Below are 16624 nucleotides of genomic sequence, written 5' to 3' on the forward strand. Positions count from 1 at the left end.
GAGAATACTTGAGCATAATACGCAACAAGAAAACCTATTTAAGATTAGCTTGCGAAGACAATTGCGCAGTCACACGTGAATTTAATGTACAGTAAGTGTAATGTAAAGGTCTTTCAATTTAGTTAACAAGGCCGAACCTTCCTAATGTTTTGTATCTTAGGATTAATGGTTCTGAGTGGCACATTGAATAGTTAAACCGAGATGAAAACAATCAATGAAACTCAAAGCTTGCAATGCACTTGTTGAAAGGTTCAGGGTGAACCTTATCTAGGACAGAATTAATCAATAGATCTACTGATGTGCAAACATATCTTCTGATGTCATCTCCTGTCAGACGTCCATCACTTGATAAGTTACAATGTTTGCGTAAAGAAGCGCAACCGTAAATACAATGTACACAATTTATAAATAACATTTGCTTGTGATAATAAGGATGATTATTATGATCGTTATTTTAACTTTTTCACCACATAGTGATTGTTAATAACCAACTTATTTTAAAATCTAGATTATTCGACTAACAACTTACCGCGGAGGCATTAACACTGACAGCCAGGTGGTCAAAATAGGTTTATTGAGCAACCAGTATTAACATCCATTCGCGGCTCATCACCGCCACTGGCATTGTCTAAGCCGCCTAGCTGACCCAGATGCCACATGTGCCAGTAGGGCCGCCAGATGGCCCGCCCTAAGCAGGATGTCCTGCTCTTAAGTTCGGTGACTTCGTTTTGTTTTTGTCGTCAGCTGTTTGAATGCCCTGATTATAAAATTTCTTATAAGTGTGTATTGATAACTATGTTTTTTCTTACTAAAAGAGATAATTTGGGACTGTGCTTACTGTGATCAAAAAAGTCTATTCTATTCTATTAGAAATTTTAAGGAATGATCTGTAAAAGCTAACAGTTTAGTTTGGATTAAGACTATAAGATGGTTTATTAAGCCTATTGCTATATTATATGAATAAACTAATGTGACAAACGAGTACTTTTTACTTGAATGTGAATTGGGGCAATATTATTGAGTAAACAATAAAGTCACTTGACTCTTTGTTTAACCGATAACACATTTCCTTAACTTGTCATAACCGCTAGAGCATTATCTGCGCAATGTGTCGATTGAAGTCGTCCAATAAGTGTAAATTTCCCAACTTTTAGACAAGTAATAAGGAAGAGAATTAAGAATGTCATTTGCTACGAAGTCTTTCGTCATTTGCTATGTCCATCAAGTAACGAAAGTCGGAGATGTTTCATCCTATTATAACTTTTCTTATCTGATGGTTTGTCCTAAATCAAAAGTGCGACTGGTAACTCTAGCTCAAACGTGGCAAATGGCTCACCCACTTGTCCCCGAAATGACCCATTTCGTCGCGCGGCGGACAACGTGTTATGACTTCCGCGAAACAATGGAATAACGAGCTTCTGGACAATTCTGTACCCTGGACACACTCTGAAATCGAGAGTACGTTGACAAGGTTTAATAATATCTAACCAAACAGGATTTTTCTTGTAAAATAGTTGAATCTTTATTTTATTACCTCGAAAAAAAAAATAACCATAAAAGTTTTATATCTCCATATATAGATATCGTATAAATTGAATGTAATGGTATTTATAAAACAAATAAACATGAAAGAAATCAAAGGATGCCATTAGAATGCGCGGAACCGCGGCTCTAAACGATTTCCGTTGCGCGCGCGCAGACGTGGTCGAAATCGAAAATAGACGTCCACTGTCAAAAATATTCAAATTACACCTCAAAAAGATTCGTTTTCACTGGCTGTAGTTATTACTGAATGGTTTATTCCACAGATACATCTGCAATGGCAAGTTAACCAAGAAGTATAACGACAGCCACTTAACCTGAAAACAGCCTTGCTTAGGTAGTCTTCAATTAGATTGAGAACGCGATGTTTAACTATCTAGGACTCTAAAGCTTTCTTCTACGCATAACATCTATTGACTAGAATATGAACACTCTCACGGAACATCTTCATTGAAGAAAAAATAAGAGTGATGTTAACACAACCTACGAGTGACTGAAATAAATAATTTCAGTCGTAGTCTCGTAAACAGCAAAAGTTTATTTGGAAGCGCATTAAAACTATGTGACTACCTGAAGCTGTTCGCAACAGCGCTGTTACTGAAAGGCCAGATTTAAAGCATGAAGTTGTAAACAGAAACTTTCAGAAAACATTTATATTATGACGTCTCATCATTCCACATTGTTTCGCAACAGTTCCACTTCCGTTACAAAATCGTTATCTCGTTCGCGAAGGCGATCGATTGCGGCGATTTCTTCGGCCGCAGTCGCGTCGTCACGCATGACACGAGCGACGTGCGCTGCGCGTGCGCCGCCTGCGTGATGCCGCCTCTTCCGATGATGACAGGGGTGCCAAATTGATAACACACCCGGAATTATAAAACGAGGCTTTAAAAAGTGACGGTGATGGATCGGAAAGGATTAAGCAATTGTTACTTACTTTCTTTATTATTTCGTTTAGGTATAATTAAAAACCATCATTTTAACGTTCGCGAAATATACAACTAACAAACCTTTAAGAAATACAGACAAGGAAATTGCTGACAAAACCTTTTTGAAAACACCACTAACCGTTTTATTTGTTTCAGCTGAAAACTGAATAAATCTGAATAAATGGCAACCCTGTAATGAGAGGCTCTTCCGGCGAATAATGGCGATCGGAAGCGGTTTCTCCCTCAGATCATATTTCTATGATCTGAGGTTTCTCCGTAATGGCTGCTACAATATGTTATGACATTGGCCACTCGTATGACCTTTGCCGCGTGGGAATCCGCGCGTTATTATATTTTTGTTGTTATCTGCCGCTGATTGCGGCAATCGGCGTGTTTACTCGCGGGCGCTACCGAAGGCGCTTGACGAGACATGATTACGTTGATGATCTAGCAATAAATATATATGGAACACGTTTATTTCGCAATTTGATGTGGACTATCAATCACAATAACATCAAGTGACACACAAACTTAATCATAATTTTAAGTAAGTACCTGTGTTGTTCAATATTATTTAAAAAGATGATACATACATTAGTCTCGTGAAAAACTTGATGAACAAGAAAATATCCAAAATCCATTCACTTATTTAGCGAGTACGCTTATAAAAAGCTCCTTTACACGTCCAAACATTTTTGTTGAGTTAATCGAGATTTTTTCAAGTGACTCGAATCTGCAGTTTAAAAGTGTTTATTTAACTTTGATTTGATATTCTGATAAAATTAAATGTAAAATATTTCTCCTTCGAGCATGCGAATGCGCGTCAATGTTAATTATCTGCAGAATGTTTATTACAATATGCAATTACTAAAAAATAATTTAAATAATATGCGACCCTGGCGCGTAGCTTATCACTCGTATTTATTGTGGGCGAATCCGTATTATTATCGCCACAGGACACGGCGAATCCACTTACCTACTGCCTAAATAACAAAAACATCCTACTTATTCTTGATTGATTCATTTTTATATGTTGTCTTCAGTCATTGCACTTCAGCTAGAGAAGCTAATAAAAATGTTACTGTACCTAGTCCTAAAACAGTTTGTTGTAGCGTACAGGAACATACAAAAATGATTGATCAAACATGATTTATTTATTGGCAATACTATCCCGATATAATTAGTGTAACTGTATTCTAATAACATATTTTAAAAAATAATTAACTAGCAGTCTAGCATCATGTTTTATACTATTAAAAAGAAATATTTATAAATTAGTAGTGCAATTAATTTATCAATTACAACTTTTTCCTACTTTTAAACATTAAAATGTAATGGTTCCGGTTCTTACTTTTATACTATGTATGAATAATACAGGCGCCTGCGAAGGCTCATAGTGTCTAACACTAGGGGTTTACATCCTCGAAAAAAATACCGAAAGAAAGAAACTAATAGGAAACAATTTTTCAATATCAATTTGGAGCAGAGCCCACTTTTTGGATTCAATCAGACTAGATGCATCCCGCGGGAAATCGATCAACGGACCACGTGGATTTATTGCAAGGTTGGCTTTGGGACACTGCCAACTTGAAACCAAATAATAAATCATTTCTTCGTTAGCATTTAGGTACAGCATTGAACAAAAACTGAGATAACCCTGTCGTCACTATCCTTTTGATCATTCGTTAGAACAGGTTGATTCAAAGAAAAAATAGAGAGCTGCATAACGTACTCGATCATTATTTTATCAATTTGCACTTAAGTTAGTATTAAGTAATTTACCACCAATTCTTATAGTTAGAGGGTGGATGTACGTGGGTGGAGGGTGGGTGGAGGGTGGCATAATCACAAGAAGATACTGCGCTTTCTTTCTTTTTAATTTATTTGCACCTTTGCCATAACTAATAAAATGTAAATCCGCACGTTTCTAAGTAAATCGCCCGAATATGTGGCGATGTCCCAGTTAGTCACTTTCGCTCGGTATTCTCTTTCGTCACTCATTATGCGCGGGCGCACCGGAGCGTTGCTACGGGACTAGTTCGTACTCTTAATTCAGCTAATCTGATCGTTGTCTATTCCGTTTTGCTTTCTTTGAGAAAACTACATAATATGTAAAAGGAGAACACGCATACATGAGCAATGTAATGCTGAATCTTGATTTTTTAGTAGGCCAGTTTACATTGCTCGAAGTAGGAAATTTAATCCACGAGTGTGACAAAAATGATTTCAGACAGAATTATTAGAGCTGAACTTGAAACTGAAAAACAACAAAACATGAAAACAATAGAAGACACTTAATTTTAATCTCATTTAATTGTTAGTTAAAGTGTCCTGAAGATAGCTGACAGTTGTTGAGAAATAAATGTTCTTTAAACCTAATTAAGTGTTTTGATGCTTCCTACGCTTTCTGCTGTTCATAATCATTACTGATTCGTTCGTTTCAGCCAAATGACGTCCACTCCTGAAAAAGGACAGCTTCAAGGATTTCCACAACGACCGGTCCTAAGTTGCCCGTATCATCCAGTATTACTGATTAGTTTGTCTCGACTCGACAAGTCATCAACAAATATAAGTACAGTACATGATCAACATCAACAATTGCTCCGTCTCACGAGGCCGTGGGTGGAGCGGGCGCGACAGGTGCTTCGCTCGGACAAGTGACATCAGCCTGTCCGCGACTCCACAAAAACTGGTCCATTGATGGATTCTTGAGGGGTTTACACAGAGCGGATGTACAGGAAAACTTACAGCAATTAATGTTGCGCAGAGATTAAAAGCTTTCGTTCTCAGAGACTTAATAATTACACAACATGGGACTTCAAAATACATGGGTGATTTTGGAAAAGAAAGAAACTCATAATGTCAAAGGTCAGGTATACCTCGGAATGGGACATGATGGAATTAAACAAATTGCGATGCACAGAACACGGACCTGCAAACCTGCATGGCGATGCAGTGAGTATGGCGAATGAAACTATGAGTTTTAGCCCATCAAACCCTAAGCGCAGGAGACAATTGATTTCTACTATGTCTCGATTTGCGGGTACTTGAGGGAGGAGATGCTAAATAGGCCCAGCAACAGCTGAAGAAAGAAAGAAAGATTTATTACAATGGACATAAGAAAATACAAAAGAGGTAAATAAAAAAAAAACAAAAAAGACAGAGGCACATAAAACACACAATGGAAGAGAAAATCAATTGAGCTGCCCTGTCGCACAGCGATGCCCATCGCAATGGTACCCCATTCAGCATATGCCGAGGCCCACGGTGAGGAAGGCCACGAGTAAAGGTAAACGAGGTGTAAACGCCACTACGAGTTGGAGCGGCCGCGGCGGAGGCGTCCGTGGGCGACCACGATGCTGCGCCCGCGTTGTTATTCAAACACGTGCTTTGTGTTATTGTACCCCGTGGAGGAAGTGCCGTGTGATTTTAAAACAATTTACTTGTAATAACTAAGTTGTATATCATTCAATTTAATTGATTTCTTACTGTATGAGAATCTCACCGTAACATAATCAGGTAAATCAATAGCAACCTACAAGCATTTAACTTGGTTACAAGTTCTGAAGATAGAGCCATATTTGATTGCTATGACGACTCACAAAATCTGATTCTACGACATCACTTGTTCAAACCACACGAATAATGCAGCTTGCCTGAGACACTTGGATAGTCCCCTCTGGATATAAATGCATCATACACAACAGTTAAGTACCGCAAATAAACAATCTGAATTACCCACGCACTAAAATAGTACGTATCTTTGCACATTAACGACAAATTACTATGAGGTTTCGACGTTAACTAACAGTTGTAGTTTGTCATAGTTAATCCCCATATTTGTAATGCTTATTGAAAGACATACGAGTATTAGAAACATTTACTATGTCTTACATGGGATTATCGTCTTAGCGACCATAATGTCATAACTTATTAGTTTTAAGATAAAGGCTAACTCCAGTATCATCGAGTGATTCGAAAAGACAAATTAATCTTTGATTAATGAAGATAGACGATTAGATAGTTAGATACTTAGATCAATTTAAGCCAATCATCACGTATAATCATAGTAATCGAAATGATCAATCAGAAGCTATAATTTGTGTGAGTGCCTCAGTATAATCTAATCGCAATTATATCTGCAGTTAGTCAGAAATAACTAGTTTTCATGAACTAAGATGTTATTAATACAAAGCTAATGGTAGGTAAGTGAGTAAATGCTGATTGGTACATAACCTACTTAGATCGTTTTGTGTAACATGATGCATCACAAAAAGACCTAATGATACAAGCCCATACCTACAAAAAATAAACGAATTAACAATGAAAAAATCCCGAGTGTTATCACCTAATAGAGTCACAGACTGCGGTCATATGACGTCAGAGGTCTCCCGCGAGGGTCTAATCTAAGGCTGGGTTGCACCATCTTACTTTGACTTTAACAAACGTCAAAAATCTGTCAAACTCCATACAAAATACACTGGTTACCGTTAAAGTTACGGTCAAAATTAGGTGGTGCAACTCAGCCTAAGCCGAGTTTATTGTTTGTGTCATTACGAGTGCATCGGTGACCCTGTCACATGCTCGAGACCACGTGTGCTCGCATGCGTGGGATATTTTATCTTTCTGGTTTTGTACAACAATGACAAATTTGGTTTATTTTCGTTTAATTATACCTACCTACTTATTTAAACCATTAATAACTCTACTAAATATTAACGCGACAAGACGTTGGTTGTGTAAAAACAACTTTATGTAGAGTCGTAACGCACAGCGTAAATTAAAAGATTCTTATCACCCAATTATCAATATGGAATGAAACGTTAAGTTCCATCAAAATCGATTGACAAGTTCTTTTATTCTGCACAATGCTACATCTTGTAATTAAAACTAGTATAGCACATTATCTACAAAAAGATCTAGGCTCCGAATGAATGGCACATAAGTTACATAGTTAATCGACTCCCAGAGTATACAACTGACATCATTCATCAACGACCGTGAGCTGATGGTAGCACACCTCAATCCATTAAATAAAATCATAAGCTGGAGGTCGTCTCTCGCCATCAATCTACGTTTTAACAGGCCTTGTTACGGTCCGCTGCTTTAAATTTTGTTCACTAATCATTTTACAAAAGCACAAACAATATGAAACGGTCAGTCGGTTGCATGGGTCACGACTGACCCGGCCGCATTGCGTATCTCTTGGATGATAGTCACTCCAACGCGTCAATAAATTGTGAATTATCTCCATATTAAAGTCACATTAACAGTTTTGGTTAACGTCACTATTATGATGATGTTATCATTGAACTGCGACGTTATTTGACCATACTAACACCTACATAAACAATTACAGGGTGTTTAGTGACAAGTTGACATAAAATGTGTAATAGAAATTGTAATAGAAAACGCTCTATCCAGGTCTTACATTTTTATTTAAGTGGTTGGAAAAAAGGCGGTTTTTAACGAAAACCCCTTTCTTAAGAATTCTCTTGCACGTCAGATAGTACGCAACTGCTGTCAGAATTAGCAAACTAATAACTTAGCCGCTGTTTGATCTAATCGATAAATTCCTCACTAAACCGACGGGCATTTTACATACATTAGTCGAGGTTATTAAAAATACTTCGACGCCGACGGCTCTGGCTGTTACTATTAGATAAGATTTATAGTCTATGGATTTGCATTTTCACTTAAACATAGGTAGATCTAGAATATGTAATGTAGGTATTCAAAACCTAAACGATTGCAATTTCAAAAGGCTGTAAGATATTAAAATGATGCTTAATTTTAAAAGCGCAGAGTATGTAACTATTATTATGTAGGCCACTGGCGCAATAACTGAATATTTCATATTGCTCAAGTGATATTTCAGAATCGGCAACCATTTGCAAATTAATTTAGTGTAATAATGGTCATATAGTTTTAAAACACGAATACCTAGTTGTTTACGCAATCATAATCATAGGGCATTTAAGAAAAGTACCTACCAACTCAGTAATAAACATTTTAACAGTCTGGAGTTGACAAGGGTTCCATATTTTGTCAATTTATTAAATTATACTTTCGCGACTGGGTGCTCTGGGATACAGGCATAGGACTGAAATCGGTGGTATTTTGAGACTACAATAATGAAGTATACAATCGATATACTTACCTACCTATATGTGTAGGCATTTGAAATAAGCTAAGCAATAATTTTGATGTTTACGGGCAGACAAGTTATCCCATATCAATAATGGCTAATATTTAGTAATTTAATTCAGTAAATACAAGTAATTCCTCGCTTGGATGCACCAGGCGTGCAGGCCAGCGAGGAGCTGACCGGAGGCTACAATGGCTCGTGTCAACACAAAAACTGCGAGGTCAGCTGATAACTGCCGGTTGTGATGACCACTAGAATTAACTTCATAAAAACTAAGGCATTATTTTCCTTATGAATGAATGAAACTAACCTTAACGCAGAGATTACTGCCAAACCGACGACTTATCGTAGTATTATGAACGAACAATAGAATCCCAAATAAAAATAATTGCAATTTTAGAAAGTATAAAATATAAAAAGCAAAAGACTCATCCTATTATTATCTCTACGAGCGATTTTTGAGATCTTGCAAGTGCCCTTCTTTCTGCTCCACAAACATTTTATTGATCGTAACCGCGAGTCACAAGATTTAACGACATTAATTATTGTAGTTATCGCTCCGCTACCCGCTCTGAGTGGACGCTGCCTCACCTCACCATCCTTACGCAATTCTAATTAATATGAAGCCCATTAATTTGGATCCATGATATAATTGTTGCGTCGGGGAACCGAACTGACATCCTTTTCACGAGGAAGCAACTAGATGACCAGCCACCAGACAAATCAGACATTGCCATTGTGCATTCACGAATGTATTTTCGATGTAAAGATGGCACATTTGCATACTGCTTGCATGATTTGCAACTAAATCAATCGACGATTTTATCAATTTCCTAGCTATAAATTCCTACACATGCTTAGCTTCTACAAGCTGATTAACATTTAGTCATTATTGGAATTGATTTCTCCGAAAACTTTCATATAAAAGTAGTTTTGCATCTTGTTTTCTACAAAATATTATCAGCAATTAAGTATTTCTTTAAAACACAATTTCAATTACTAGACTAAACATAGCGCATAGCATACAATTTATTCCAACTCGCTATCATAGTAAAGAGTAAATAACATATAATTTACTTATTACAGACAGGTTCATATTCGCCCAACTAATTGTAGTTCTCATAGCGGCCACTTATCTAAATCAAACAATCCTAATAACCTAACAGATGTTCAAACTAATTGCCACGAATGCATCACAGACGATCACAGCCTGACGAGATGAAACAGTCCAGTCAAATCAAACATTGCTTCATAAAGATAGCAAAAACTGGCTGAAAATGTTTTTTTTTATCTTATGCTGCTAAGCAATAAATACCTTCCGTGGACATCTTCACTTTTTATTGATAGCTTAAAATATGTAGACTTATATTTATTTTATTCAAGGTTTCGACATACCTATAAGCGACTACGTATGAAACACGGGTCAGTACCCGCCTGGGCCTTTCCATGGTGGTATCGCAATATTCGTAGCAATGTAATAATGGTATGATTTTCCCACATGATTAAAATATAAATTATTTACTGACATTGAAATTTGAATGCATATTTGATAAAGGATATGGTAAATAATTATACTTATCAAATATTTAAATATAGTCTTGTGCCATATTATCCTGCTTTATTATTATCAGGCGCATCGGGCGTGAACAAGCTGTTCTTAGCTGGCTATCCTAGTTTGTCGGCGTCTCAAAGGATGTTTCGCGCATCGCTCGCGAGTCGCGACACAAACGATCGCTAACACGAATGCCCGACTGGATTCTTGTTGTTAATGGCAATTGATTAACTTTAACTTGGGATTTATCGGTTACATTAACGGTAACCATGATTTACCCATCACCATAAAGCGTCACTTACAAGTACGACTGCGAAGTCATGTTGTTGGAATTACCAACTTAAAAACTTTCAATAGTTATTAGTCTATCAAGATGTTACTTAATATCACATGACAATAATTATTTTCATCTGAAATCTTTTAGAAAAACTTATATGTATGTATTTTAGTAGGACTGTAAGCTCGAAATCTTGTGTAAAAATAATTTCAATTTATAATTAAATAAATACTATTTGAACCTAATTTAATACAAAAAGGGGAAAATGGCTAATAATAGCGATAATGCAACATGAGTAACAGAAATAATGGTTCGATTTCTTATCACTATCCACGCTGCTCACTGATAAACTCAGTGCATATGGATTGTCAACTCGGAGAAAGTCAATTGAAATTATAATTTGATTACATAGGTATACATAATTTAGAAATACTTAACATGAATTGCGTAACTAATAAGCTTTATTAAAACCGATTAGTGAAGCTTTAACATTTTTAATTCTCTAGAAGTCTAGAACTATGTAAATAATAAACCTTATTTTATTTAAGTATTTAGTAAAGGGACAATATTATTTGATCCTCTAAAAACTAATTGATCTTTTTTGTATGTGCACTTTTAAAAATAAATGATGTTTTTTATTATATTTTATCTTTATATTAATTATTGGGTCTATATTAGTTGATCTACGGATAAATTATGAATGATCTTCATTAAAGGTAACATAATATTCATGTTTAATATACTCTTTTAATATTCGGTAAACAAAAATAATATTTGATCCTCTTTTTTAGTTATTGATCTTTAATTTTGTTAATTTGATGATTTTTATATCAAGTTTGCCTTTTAATATTGATCACCTAATAAATACATTTCGATCTATGTATAACTTAACTTTAAAATATATTTGATCTAACAAAAAATATTATTGGTTAATATTTTTAATTAAAAAATATCTTTTAATTTACGCGGTACTTTGTGGTTGAGTGACAATCGTCCGTCATTGGTTACTGAGTTGGCCAAGGGCTTAGCGGCCAATAAGCAAGCAGAATGGTACATTGCCATGTTTGTTTAAATTACAAGCTTTGCTTAGTTTGGGACTAGAGGCGCTATGTAAAATAATTTCTTACTTCTGACATCCCTGAACCCGACATCATAATTTTTACCTCTTTATGTTTTTCAAATCGCAAGGTTGATTTTCTCTTAGTATACCGATCTCGACCGTGATCAGTGACCATAAAGTCATCTGTCAACGGGTCGATTAGACACGATAAAAGCACTAAACGATATTATTTTGTTTACTTTTAGTGCGACATCGGGTCGTAAGGACCTGATAAGTTTTTTTTTCCAAATATTTACTGTGTTTGACGAAACAATTGCAAAACAATATTTATATTTCGTACTACTGAAAAGACCGAATATATCATCCCGCACCAACGCATCCAGCACCTAAGGTCAATTTGACCCGATAACGCAGTGTGAACGTGTTAAGTATGCTTTTTTAATAATAAAAAAATCTTTAAACATCAAGTGCCTTTAAATAGTTTCCATCCTTTGACTACAACTTAATAAAAATAAGTACCATAACATAATTATTTTGAAGATTATTTGATATAGACAAAAAATAATTTATACAAATCGAATTATTTAAAAAAGTATCACAATATTGAATATTTGGTGCTCATTTCTTTTATTTTTGAGGACCAACAAGTAACGATCAGATATAATTTTTACATCTCAATTTTTTTTGCGTAGTTCAAAAGAGGTTAAAATATCGATCGATTTCATTTATTTTATGTCTCAAAGAAAGAGGATCAATCATTAAAATAGATGACCATTTAGATTTTTTTATTTGCCGTTTTTGCTAATTTAAAAAGATCATTTAAATACATGCCTTTAGTAAATATGTAGTTTAATTAATGAGTTATTTTCTGTATAATCTTAAGCGATTAAATTAATTTGTACAGAGCGAGCCCTTCTGCACGTGCGAGAACAACTCGCACTTGACCGTATAACTAATGTAAACAAATACTTATAGTTCATTAACTTGACTCAAGTACCTACACTAGTTTATTCGTTAATTAGGTACTTACTTGTGTCTAAATATTATTAAAAGGTACCGAATGTTAACACATTTTTAATTAGCAATAACAAATTACTAACGCTAAGGTGGGACAGTCAGCGTCAAAAAGTTCGAGACAACCAAAGTGGTCAAAAATTTGACAACATAACCTTATTCCAATGAGGGCTATCGTTTTAGCGCTCACCAGTTAGCGCCACTGTAGAGTAAGGTCCTGTCACTTGCTAGTAGCGAAGACAGTGGCGCCAACTGGTGAGCGCTAAAGTGGTAGGAGGACTATCGTATTTGCACTCATCAAGATGGCGCCACTGTAGAGTAAGGTCCTGTCAATCGCCAGGGGTGCCAACTGTTAAGTATAAAAACGATAGCCCTCATTGTAACAAAGACGTGTTGCGAATTTGTTGCCTACTTTGGGTGTCACGAACTATTTGACGCTGACTGTACTCGTTATTACTACGATATTAGTTAAAGTAATTATAGGCGTAATCGTATTCCTGGAAGTGTACCTACTATTAAATTAAATTGGCATGTGAAGTGGACTAATCATACGAATTCATGTTTGTAAAACTTTTTTTTTTAAATAAGCTTTATTAATTAAGTAAGTATTCGACAGTAGGTAGTAGGCAGCATATGAAAATCAAATGTAATATGGGTAGGTACATACCTACTCGTACTTATAATAAATTGTTCACGTCTTAGGATTTTAAATATTTTTTTTTAATTTCATAACAATACATATATCCCATAACAATGCTCTTAGTAAAGCAGTTTTCAAACTTTATCTGTAGGAGTTTTAAAGCTGTTTTAAAAGCTCTTTAATTTTATTCTAATTAGAATTTTCATCGCTAAAAGTATGCAATAAAACATTTGAGTTTGAAAAAATAAATGCCTCTCTAATAGAGCAACAAATTAGTTATTATGACAACTCTTTCACGACAGATTACTAACTACCTAATGTATTTTAACGTTTAATCTAATCAGTAGGCATTAGTATGGACACATACGACTTAATGAGTCACCTCGTGGTGTTCCATTGATTAGAGGCCCGCTTTCTTCGTCAGCCCATTCAAGTCCAGCTGTCGTGAGCTGAATGTAGCCCGCAAGCCATTAGCATTTGTAGCAATCAAATAAATAAATACCATCAGATGAGCCCTTAATACATAATAAAATAAAAATAATAATATACATCAGTCCTTGACTGCGCAACTATAGTCCGATTTTTAATTCGACGGAATTCTGACAGCTGTCATTTTTTGACAATTCAGATGTAATAAGCCTTTTTTGCTTTGAATTATTAATAAATAAAATGAAATGAAATTTCATCAACTACAACTTACAAGAATGAACTATTGTTTGTTTCGTGAATTCAATGTACACTAATTATTATGTACATTTTAGAGAGTAAATAGAAAAAAACGTGTTTTTAACACAGTAAAACAACATATTAACATAAACGAAAATATGTATTGATCATCAATCATCATTATCGTCATCATAATCAACTTGGATAATAAAATTGGCATCTTGTTAAATTGATTATTTTATGAAGCTAAGATTTTATTAACAAAAGGATTTTCATAAAAAAGGTTTGTAACCCATGGATAATTGGCTAGGGAGTCCAGTAATAGAAAAATAATTTCCCAATTTTTTTTGTATCTTCTAAAATATGATAATAAAAATTCAAATAACCATTTTGAAATGATCAGTACATTTTTAAGCCTTAGTTTTTTAAGTAAACCTTAAATTCAAGAAAGGATTATTTTTTAATTTGTGAAAATGCTCTCCATCCTTAGTGGGAATGTTTCAATGTTGGCAACACTTCAGAAATGTCAAAATTCCGTCGAATTAAAAATCAGAGTTTAAATACTATGCTCGTGATCACATTACGAGTAGTACTTGCCCCCAGAGAGATTCGAACCCGCAACCATTTTTATATTGATAGTTAGGCTGGCATGGTAACGATAACGAGTACATATTGTATAGAAGGGGCTACAAATGAAAACATTATCTTATATGTATTGTCTTCATTCAGCAAAACACAAGCGTTTCACTACTATTATCTGAATAAAATTATGAGGTTTTATTGTCATTTAATTCACTTTCTATTAATTAAATTCATAGACATTGACGTCTTTCAAATCTATAAGAAAATACATGTACTTGCACATAGTAACATAATTAATGGACATAATATGCATAATTAATAACTTTTAAGAAATCCAAAATTGAAATGGAATATTACTCGTACTCGCTTTCATACCTTATTAATTTATTCTTATTACGTACTTTACTATCATTTTATAAGCAAAATAAGATAATAATAAAGTGGTGCGATTAAAATTATTTCTTGTATAGTTATTAGTTACTACTCTCGTTAACGTAAACTTAAACAAGTACATATCTTACTTAAAATGCTTAAAAAATACAATTAGAATCTTCAAAAAAAAAACAATGTAATAATGCAATCATTTTTACAAGCAAAAGTAAAATCTCCAAAAATGTCTGCCTCGCACTAGTTGCTGACAACAATTCAAGTTTGGAGTAGCTAATTAGTCAAATTAGTTTTACTACAATAACAGGTAATTACTCCAATGACGCCTAATTAATCATTTCAGCTAAAAAACATTTGCGCTTGACAATAAATATGTGACGTCAATGTAAACACGCTGTAAAATTTTCAACAAAACACCGGTACCGGCGGAAAACTGGCTACGAAGGTGGAAAAACATATTTTTATTAATTATACAAAACTGGCTGAAATGCGTCTTATTTTTTGCAATTACACAGCCTGCAATAGACATACCTGCATAATTTAAAAGTTTTTGTTAGGGGATCTGTGAGTAATAATAACCAAAGTGCAGGTTGTAAACAAATATTGTTCTGTTGTGGGCTTTTCCAGAAACATCTCATAGTTGTTTAAAGGAATTTGCTTACATTTGTAAGACATTTATCGTTTTTAAAACTACCTGGCGCACAATAAAAGTCGAGATAAGAGATTACGTGCTTAAGTCCGCATTATCGAAGAATTACAAAGTGCCATTGTTTTGTTTGGCTTCTTAAATGAATGAGGACACGTTTATTTGAGGTGAGCTGTTAAATTATTTAAGTTTTTTTTCCAAAATAACAACAATTGAACGTAAAAGTTTAGTGGGGGGACAGAGAATTTACATTTCTTCCTAATATTGTCAAAAACACCACAGTAACTACTCAATGTTTTGTTGTTGTTGATATAAATGCAGGTTGCTTAATATAAAAAATGTGGAGGTAGTTTTAAGTTTTGCAAAATTATAAACAATACTGACAAGTTCTCTTTTTACTACAGTAATAATTGGGAAAAGTTATTACAAATCTGTAATAATACACCGATCAATTATTTTCTGAACGCTAACAATAAATCTAGCATCCGTCGAAACTTTCGCGTTTTAATTCACAGATTAATGTCGCGCAAACTCACGCGCTGAAAAACGAAACTACCGTCCAATTAAGAAAAAAATGCTCACCGAAACAGCATCAACAATTGGAAACTCCTCGCATAACTGCAGCTCCACAGTGCACACACTCTCACTCACAAATTGTCGGGTTAACTACGAGATGCCGCGATGTTTTCCGAACGCTGCCGAGCGGTAAGGTGCGTGCGCGCTGCACGGCTGCGCGGTGCGATATGGCCGCAGCGAGTCGCTGAACTCGCGTGCAACTCGAACGCGAATTCGCGGCGAGAACTTGTGCTTGCGCGGGGGAAACATCGACTAGGGTTGGCTCGAAATCCAATAACTTTGAACAATGCAATTCCCCAAACAGCTTCTAGATTAGACTGAAGAAAGCTTGACCACCTAACTGCGTAGAAACTTAAAGATTGAAGTGTGAAAAACTGTGCTTCGTAGCCTTCGTAGCGTCGTAGCTAGGCCGCTAGAGGCAGGCTGTGCTTAATAAATAAATAAATAATAACTTTATTGACATAATAGGAAATAAGCTTTAACTATCTTCGAAACCCTGTTCTATCGGTCAGAATTGATAGTTTGAATTAGATTATAATGACCTACTGCCTTCTTTGAAATAAAAGTAATGGCCGCCACTGGTCGTAGACTCGTAGCATTTAATG

The 16624-nt window shown here is 35.0% G+C and overlaps 1 protein-coding gene across 2 annotated transcripts in view; it reads right to left on the reverse strand.

The window, feature by feature from the left end:
- Window positions 1-16206, reverse strand: part of gas2 (growth arrest-specific protein 2) — a 452494-nt gene extending 436288 nt beyond the window's left edge. For both annotated transcript variants that reach the window (XM_028314320.1, XM_028314317.1), the window contains exon 1: window positions 16026-16206. The gene's annotated coding sequence lies outside the window, so the exon portion shown is untranslated. The remainder of the gene's footprint in view (window positions 1-16025) is intronic.
- Between the last annotated feature and the right edge of the window lie 418 nt (window positions 16207-16624).

This window comes from Ostrinia furnacalis, unplaced genomic scaffold, assembly GCF_004193835.3.
Source record: "Ostrinia furnacalis isolate ACB-3 unplaced genomic scaffold, ASM419383v2 OfSCF4659, whole genome shotgun sequence".
NCBI lineage: Eukaryota > Metazoa > Arthropoda > Insecta > Lepidoptera > Crambidae > Ostrinia > Ostrinia furnacalis.